We start from the raw sequence: 9,009 nt of genomic DNA, 5'->3' as shown, positions 1-9,009 counted from the left end.
TATTGTCTAATATAGGCTTATCTAATATTTCTTATATGTCAATTTCAACTGTCAGTGAGGAAAATAAAGTTGTTGTTTTTTTTCAGTTTTTAAGCCTAAACCTTCAAACTTGAGAAGCTTTTCTCCTGGTCATCAGCAAGGCTTTTATCAACTTCATGTAGGATTTTAAGAAATTCTTCCACAACAGGGCTATACAAAGGCAGAAGGTTTTGAAATGCACATGAACACTTCCGTTTGCTTAAATAGCCCTCTTTTAGTCCCTGAGCCATGGTCTCCTTTGTTAATGCCTGAAAAAAATATTAGAAAGGAATTCACAAAATATGTATTTTAAGATTTTCAAGTGAAAATTATCTTCATTTCCTTCAGATGTTTTAGTTTCTTCTGTTAGACTCTACTGAGTTTCTGGTTTCTTCTGACAAGGTTCCGTATGTTTTAAGACCTGAATTAGGCTGTCAAGTAGAGGAAGATCTTTTTCTACCTTTAGATATTCCTGTTCAGTCTGTGAGACATAGATGGCAGACAACACTGACAAAAACAGAGGCTAGTACTGTCTTCTGTTCCTGAAGTATGATGGGTAGATCATTAGACTGGCAGAATTCATGGCAGACCAGGTCAAAAATTAAATTCCAAGTGTCTTTTCCAGCATCAGGAAACTGTATGATTGTTTGAATTCTATCATCCACTGCGGTAAGTAGCTGTAAGATATGCATGTAAACATCTAGCCCTTCTGGATTTCCTGAATGTACTTGTTTGGCAGCTTCACATACACAGGGCACAATCCTAAATATTCCTCACTCTTCAGAGTCTTCCTGGGGCTGGTCCACAGACTGAGCAGCCCCATTTCTAACCCATTCCAACATTAGCTTCTCATCCAAATCAAAGAGCTTGTCTACAACCTCTCCCACCTTCACTAGCAAGTCAACATTTGTTGAAGTTGACATGATGAAGCAAGTGCTATCATAGATAGGTGGATGTTCTCTAATCCTTTCAACCCAGACACTGACCACTTCTGTCTGGGAAAGACAAAAAAGCAACAACCTGTTTGTTTCCAGTATAGAAGGAGGGTCTGAATCATACAGGCAGAGCAATATTACCTGTCTAAGATTGTTATCAATGCTGATAGAGATACATATCTTCTGGAAACAGGCTATATTGCCTAAAATTCCCACACAGATTTCTCTCAAATGAGGACTTGTATTTGGCCAAAACTTCCATAAATATGTCAGCAGCATTACATTCTTGGAGGAAGCCACATCCTCATCCATTGACACATCTCAAACTCTGCAAATTTCATTCTCCATTTCTTCATTAAGTTCCATCTGCTGCTCGTCATGATCTGAGCTGAATTTGGTGTTTTCAGGGCTAACAAGCTGGATGAGCCCACCGAGGATGCCAAAGGGTCAGTGTTTGCTGTAGACTGTGCTCTCTATGCAGTTCCCCTTGGCTCATTTCTCCTCCTCCTTGTCCTGACTCAGCATTGGTGATGATGGGTTTCATTCCATGCATATGGTGCCTCCATGAGCATTTTTAAGATCATTTTCTTTAAGGCTTTGTTCAGAAGGTCCACACTTTCATCATCGAATTGTTTTTTCCTCTTGCATTTTTATCCTCTTCCTTTGGATGGCCATCATTTCCTCTATGGCTATTTGTTTCTCTTGTACTCGTTTGTTGCATACTGTACATTTTAAAATTTTAAAATATTTACCCTTGGATGTACTCTCTGGGATATATGTTCTTGGTTTTGTAACTAGCTGGCGATAGGACAGAGATTTTCTTGGGCTTCAGCCCTCCTATCAGGAAGGTCTACCCAAGGCAAATGCAGGGTTTTCCCCGTGAGTGTGGGGGATGGGCACCAGTAGCCACCAGGCAGAGACAGTAATTTACAGTTCTTTATCATAGTTTATCTGCCTCTTCCTCAGGCTCTTCCCTGGATGTTGTACAATGCACTTCTGGCCTCTGGAGTTTCAAATTAGTTATTTCAGAAAGTTCCTGCCTGTTTAATAGTTGCTTTGGCTGGAACTCCCTATTCTGCCATTTTCCCCAGAAGTTCCAGATTTTGATGTTTTGAAGTTCATTGTACTCTGGAAAATAGACATTGAATAACAGTATTAATCACTGATTTAAAAACTATTCTTTATTGATAGTGATTTACATTTACATGAGCCCTTATACTTTCTCTTTGCTGTAGCCAGTTTATACTGGGTATTCTAGAACTATGCCTGTGACTACAGACTCTGCTCCAGCCTCGCTTGTACCCTGAATGCTAACTTCAGCTGACATGGAATAAGGCTCCGTACCTAGTAGGCATTGCTTCCCAATCATCCCACCCCACTTCCAACACATTAACAAAAACCTGTTTTCCCCAGACCTCACTCATGGACTACATTTTTTAAAAGGACTCCTTTCTTGAAGGTGTAAAAGAAAGAAATTCCAAAAGGCCTAACTTCCAAGACTGAAAGTTTTGTTAGATCCCATCTGGAAGCACAGTTGGGGCTGTCCACCAGAGGCCTCTGTTCACCTCCACACAGGCTTCTCTTTCCTCCATGTAGGCTTCTTGGGCTGCCTCACAGCAGCAGCTAAATTCTAAGCAGGGGTGTTCAAAGAAGGCAAGCTGTGAGAGAGCCTTCAATTATAGCTAATACCAAATCTATTCTTGTGTTATAATGATCTGATGTTCAGAAGTGCATAATGCCAGGCCAGGTCAAAGAGAAAAAATACTGCTTGATGAAGTTGCTAAACCTAAACACCAAAGGAAAATTTATATGATTTTGAATCATGTGTTTTAACAAAGCAGCCTGAGAAAAGAATGTCAACAAAGCTCCACCTTGAATAGGAGACAGGGGATTAGTTCCTCTGGCCCTAGTACCAGTTGGTAATCAAGGAACACGAGGAAACGAAAATCTGAGCTGGAGGCATAAGGTCTAAAAAAGGTAGGGACCAATTTAATGCATATAGTCTTAAAGGTCAAAAAGATGATCCTTTTTTTTTTTTACAGGTGGAAAGAATATATTATCTTATGGGAGAGAGAAAGCCTGCTATGAAAGAAGTGGAGAAAGAGGTCCAGGCACGTGGGCTTCCACAAATGAGGAAGAGTCTTACCGGAAAGTTCCCCTGGGGGTGAGATATCTTGGCTGTAGATACTGTAAGAAGTAATAGTACCAAGAGGGGAAAATGGAAAAGCCTGCTGCCGAGTCTGGGAGAACTGCCTCTTTAGGGATGGTGGCTTAAGGAAAATAAAAAAGGGTCTGAGAGGCGAGGGACCGGGCTTGGTCTGACACCTGGGGACAACATCCGCAGGCGGGACTGCCAACTCTGGTCTTTCAGAGAGCTGCGAGCATGGGGATCCAAGAACCGAAGGAGAAGCGCAGGCTATCAATGTCAGCAGCTCGTTCAGCGTGACAGCAGGGATATCTCAGCAGACGTGAGTGAAAACGTTCTTGTCTCAACGGTCTCTTTGCGGCTTGGACCTGGGCGCCCCACCGGCACTATACGCAGGGAAAGACGGTTACTTTGGTATGTAGGTCCCGGCCGTGAAGAAGGAAGGTAGAAAACCAGAGGCGGCCCAAGAATGAAGGTGCCATTTGGGAGATTTTCCCTTGGTGGCAGATTTCCCGCTCACGCATAGAAAAAGCTGGATGCCAGTTTTCCAGGCAGCTACTCAGGACCTCACGTGACCTGTTGGACTTGGGGTGCCTCACGTGACCTTCCATCTACATGTGAAAAGCGTGCACCTTTAGGCAGGGCCCTTAAGAGTGACGTTGATCAACTGGCTGGAGCTCGGGTTCTGGTTCTTCCGGGCTGCTCTTCGTTGCACCTGAGCTAAAGCCGCAGCTGTGAACCTTTCTGCCCGTTGGAGCCGGGTTGACCCCGTTCTCACTAGGGGGTGGAAGAAATAGTTGGGCAGGGAAGGAGGAACCGATTCACAGGCACCTGTAGGATTCTTTTAGCGCGGGATCCTTTGGAGTCCCCGCGCCCCACTGGGTAGTAGGTTTCCATGCGTCCTACGGAGGCTTCCGGCGTTGTGACGTCAGATGCGCGACCACGAAGCGACTCTGAAGGTCTCGCCAGCCTCGGGGCTGCCTTGTCCCTGAGAGGTCGTGTTTTGTGATGGGTCTCCTTGGGGCCTGTGTAGTTTCCATTATGAAATGGGAAGGTCCTGGGTGGGCTCAGATGTTGATGTGCCCCCTTTAAAAGGGACCCTTAAGCAATGTCTGTATTGTAAACCTCAGGGAGCGCAAGTGACGTGAGTTAGAGACACATGCACGGAGTCTGCTCTGCCCTCGCAGATGTGAGCCTTCACAGATGGGGAACCTGAGCAGGAAATTTCTCAGGAACGCTTGGACCAAGCCCAGTTTGTGCTGAAATTGAGAAAATCGGAATCGCAGGTGCGTCCTGATTCCATTCAGTGTATCAAAATCAGGTTGTTGCAACCTTCGTTTTTGCGCTTTAATATTAGCCCTTCAGGGTGTCAAATTTAGGTCTTTTGTGCTGCTTAGACATAGATAGTCGAGGGTGCCAAACGTTCAGCAAAGGTTGAACGAGTTTTCTTTGCTGTCTGAAGTGCTCAACTGTCAGGTCTACGTGCAGCTTTCTTACCTAGTGTACCCAATATGAAAGATTAGTCAATCCTTATGCTAGACAATGAATTTGAACAGAATCTAATTGCTAAGTTTTGTATTTCAAGTTATATTATACTTTGGTGTGAAGTCCCCATTTCAATGCTACAAAACTGGAATTTCAGCTTATTTTAACACTCAGAAAGCCTCTGTGGTCTCTAGTCCCAAATGTTTTCTTGGTTTTAAGGGGCATAGTGAGGATAAAGGGAACATGATATTTTCATGGTTGTAAGGCAAAAATATTATTTACTCTGCACATCCACAAAATTTTTGAACTTGCCCTACACTAGCACATATTGGGTATATTTATAATAAAATGTACACTATGAGGCTTCCAACTCTACTTAGGAGGCAAGGTGACGAGTGATTCTAATAACAACCACCAATAATAAACACAATAATGCTGGCATGGATAAATTGTCTATAATTACTGCCTCATTGATTCACCTCCTATTCTCCCTCAGGCATTTCACTCAGATTTTTCTCTCCATTACACTATTAGTTCAAAACATGATTACTTTTATGGATATGCTTTCTTTACTTGACTTCCAGGACAGGCATTCTTTGGTTTTCTCCTATTTCACTTTCTGCCCCTTCTCAGTCTTTTTTGCTGATTCTCACTCTTCTCCCAGCCCCCCCCCCTCTTTTTTTAACCTTTTTGTTTTGTTTTGTTTTTAAGGCAATTTTATTGAAATATATTCACACACCATACAATTATCTAAAGTGTACAACAGCTGTTTACAGTATCATCATATAGTTATGCATTCATCACCACAATTTTTGAACATTTTCTTTACTCCAAAAAATAAAATTAAAAAAGAACACCCAAAACCTCCCATAAACCTCCCAAACATTATTCATTGATTTTTTTGTCCCCATTTTTCTACCCATTTGTCTGTACACTGGTAAAGGGAGTGTGAGCCATAAGGTTTTCACAATCACATGGTCACACCATATAAACTATATAGTTATACAATAGTCTTCAAGGATTGAGGATACTGGGTTGCAATTCAACAGTTTCAGATATTTCCTTCTAGCTATTCTGATAAACTAAAAACTAAAAAGGGATATCTATATAATGCGTAAGAGTTACCTCCAGAATGACCTCTCAACTCCATTTGAAATCTCTCAGCCACTGAAACTTTATTTTGTTTCATTTCTCTTCCCCCTTTTGGTCCAGAAGGCATTCTCAATCCTATGAAGGGGTTCAGGCTCATCCCCGGGAGTTACGTCCCACATTGTCAGGGAGATTTACACCCCTTGGAGTCTTGTCCCACATAGGGAGCAGTGAGTTTACCTGCTGAGTTGTGAGTCTTCTCCCAGCCTTTTAACGTTGGAGTGTCCCAGAGCGTAGTTCATGGTCTTCTTCTCTATCTACCCTCACTTTCACTTTATGGAAAGAAAGAATAAAATGGGTAAATGAGACAATTCCAACAAGGTAATAACTGTGACAGGTTTCCAGGGCACGTCATGAAAATTGGGCACTAGTGTAAGTGCATAATCTGGAGCATTTCTGACCCCGAGAACAGCAGAGCTGGCACTGGATGAAGACAAGAGTGCTCTCTTTGCTGCCCAGGATGCTGCAGTTACTCTCCGTCCTTGAGTTAGTTTTCATTCTGAAAACGTGTCCTATTTGGTGAAAATGATAGGCTCAAACAGAGCCTGTGTCTGTCTTTCCCCTGTGTTAACCTTATCCACCTTTTATCTTTCCTACATGGCCCCATCAAATTTGGGTGTCCAATATTTCCTCCCTAGACTAAATGGGCATGGGTACAGTTTGGGGATGGGAGCCATATGCCTGCTCACTTTATTTTTAAACCATGGTATTCCTTACTGTCTGTATAATCTGGAATTCAAATTCCAAGGATGACCCCCAAATGTGGATTTTTCTTGAAGGATCCTGGGACTACGGATTCCTAAAATATCTATGGGGAAAATATAGAACTCGCCCATCCTGGCTTGTCTAGTATCTTTTGGAAAGTATTTTTTGGAAGATGAGACTTATCCAAAAAAAAAAAAAAAAGACAAAAATCCTTCATTGCTCCACTCACAAATCTCAGGAGCAATTGCAGAAAGACCTTAAGAAAAAACTTGGGGAGAAGCCTTGGAGGGCTGTTCTAGTTTGCTAATGCTGCCAGAATGCGAAACACCAGAAACAGATTGGCTTTTATAAAAGGGGGTTTATTTGGTTACACAGTTACAGTCTTAAGGCCATCAAGTGTCCAAGGTAACACATCAGCAATCGGGTACCTTCACTGGAGGATGGCCAGTGGTGTCCGGAAAACCTCTGTTAGCTGGGAAGGCACTTGGCTGGCGTCTGCTCCAAAGTTCTGGTTTCAAAATGGCTTTCTCCCAGGACGTTCCTCTCTAGGCTGCAGTTCCTCAAAAATGTCACTCTTAGTTGCACTTGGGATATTTGTCCTCTCTTAGCTTCTCTGGAGCAAGAGTCTGCTTTAACGGCCATCTTCAAACTGTCTCTCATCTGCATCTCCTGTACTTTCTTCAAAGTGTCCCTCTTGACTGTAGCTCCTCTTCAAAAGTTCACTCTCAGCTGCACTGAGTTCCCTCTGCCTGTTAGCTCATTTATGTATAGCTCCACTGATCAAGGCCCACCCTGAATGGGTGGGGCCATGCCTCCATGGAAATATCTAATCAGAGTCATCACCCACAGCTGGGTGGGGCACATCTCCAAAGAAACACTCAAAGAAATCTAATCAACACTGATAATGTCTGCCCACACAAGATTACATCAAAGATAATGGCGTTTGGGGGACATAATAGATTCAAACTGGCACAAAGGCCTAGGGCAAGAATCCAAATGGAGTCCCATCTGCCAAATGTCTAAAACACATTCAGATTTTATAAATTGAGCTAACAAACTGCTAAATAAAATGTTCTTTACAAATATATCTTCATAATGACAAAACTAAAAAAATATGTTTAAAGCTATTGTTTTCATTTGACTGGAAATAACTAAGAAAATTTAATTAATATGCATCTGTTCAGGTGTTCTGTTAAGGAGCTGCTGATCTTTGGAGGAGTAAGAAAATTAAGGCACACATAATTCACAAATTATTTTTTATTTATTCCTTAGTATTAATTTTCCTTGCCCTCACTTCAGGAAAATCACTAATTATATTGTTATAACTAAGATTTTTATCACATTAAAACTACATTTAAATTTTTTGTTGTGGTAATATACATATAACACAAAATTTCCTATTTTAACCACTTGTATGTGTACAATTCAGTGATTTAATTACATTCAACAATATTGTGCTACTATCACCATCCTCCATTACCAAAACCTTTTATCACCCTTAATAGAAACTCTACACCCATTAAGCAATATATAATTAAGATTTTAACATCTTTTGGATTCTGTTGACAGTAATGTTCTAAATCAGGGGTCAGCAAACTACAGCCATAGGCTAAATCTGGTCCACCAACTGTTTTTTCTTAAATAAAAATTTTACTGGAACAGAGCCGTATCCATTCATTTATGTATTGTTTATGGGTGCTTTTGAGGTATCACAGCAGACTTAAGTAGTTGTTCTAGAGACTGTCTAGACAGCAAAGCTTATAATATTTACCATCTTCACAAAAAAAGCTTGCTGACCCTTGACCTAAATGATTAAAAATATAAAATGTATTTGTATTCCAAGTATATAACATTTTAATATTTTTCATTAACAAATATAAATTAATTTACTGTTTAAATTTTTAAAAATAAAATGTTCACATATTTTTGAAGTTAATTTTCTTCTAAAGTCTTCAAAACTATGTACCAAAACTGACAGACAAAATATTTTATAATTTTGATTTCAAATCAAAATTATGTAAGTAGTAGTGAACTACTTTAATTTTTGGAAAATGTAATTAAATCTTATTAAATATTTTTATAAAAATAAATATATCTTGATTCTAGTATTCAATATCCATCCAGTTGCTGATGTTAACAATCAGCATCATGTTTCATGCATATTAGGTCTTAGCCTACATATATATGACTTGAAAGATAATATGAACTGTTTAATATTCCTAAATGTTTCTTGGCCATAGCTGTTGCAAATACTGTGTGAAGCTAATTTATAAGTAGTCCTGGAACCATTAATTGAAATCTGAAGAGAACCAAGAAACAGATGTTCCACACTGCTAGGAAATGATACTTGTTATACAAGAATCTTTGCCTGAATATTTTGCTTTGAATATTTTGCCTGAATGTATTTGTGGAGAAAGATGGGTTGACAGTGTGGATGACTGTGTCTGATTCTGACAGTTCTATGAATTAAATTATTTTAAAATCTACTTTTAAAAAGCATCTTATGATCAAAAAGAGAAAATTAACTCTGGGTTGATAAGAACAAGCCACAGGCAAGGAATGGATAAGCAG

The 9,009-nt window shown here is 40.3% G+C and overlaps 1 pseudogene; it reads right to left on the bottom strand.

Moving 5' to 3' along the window:
* On the bottom strand, window positions 1–1,502 carry LOC119505264 (annotated as a pseudogene).
* Between the last annotated feature and the right edge of the window lie 7,507 nt (window positions 1,503–9,009).

Source organism: Choloepus didactylus, chromosome 10 (genome assembly GCF_015220235.1).
Source record: "Choloepus didactylus isolate mChoDid1 chromosome 10, mChoDid1.pri, whole genome shotgun sequence".
Taxonomy (NCBI): domain Eukaryota; kingdom Metazoa; phylum Chordata; class Mammalia; order Pilosa; family Megalonychidae; genus Choloepus; species Choloepus didactylus.
This window is presented reverse-complemented; position numbering and strand designations above follow the sequence as displayed.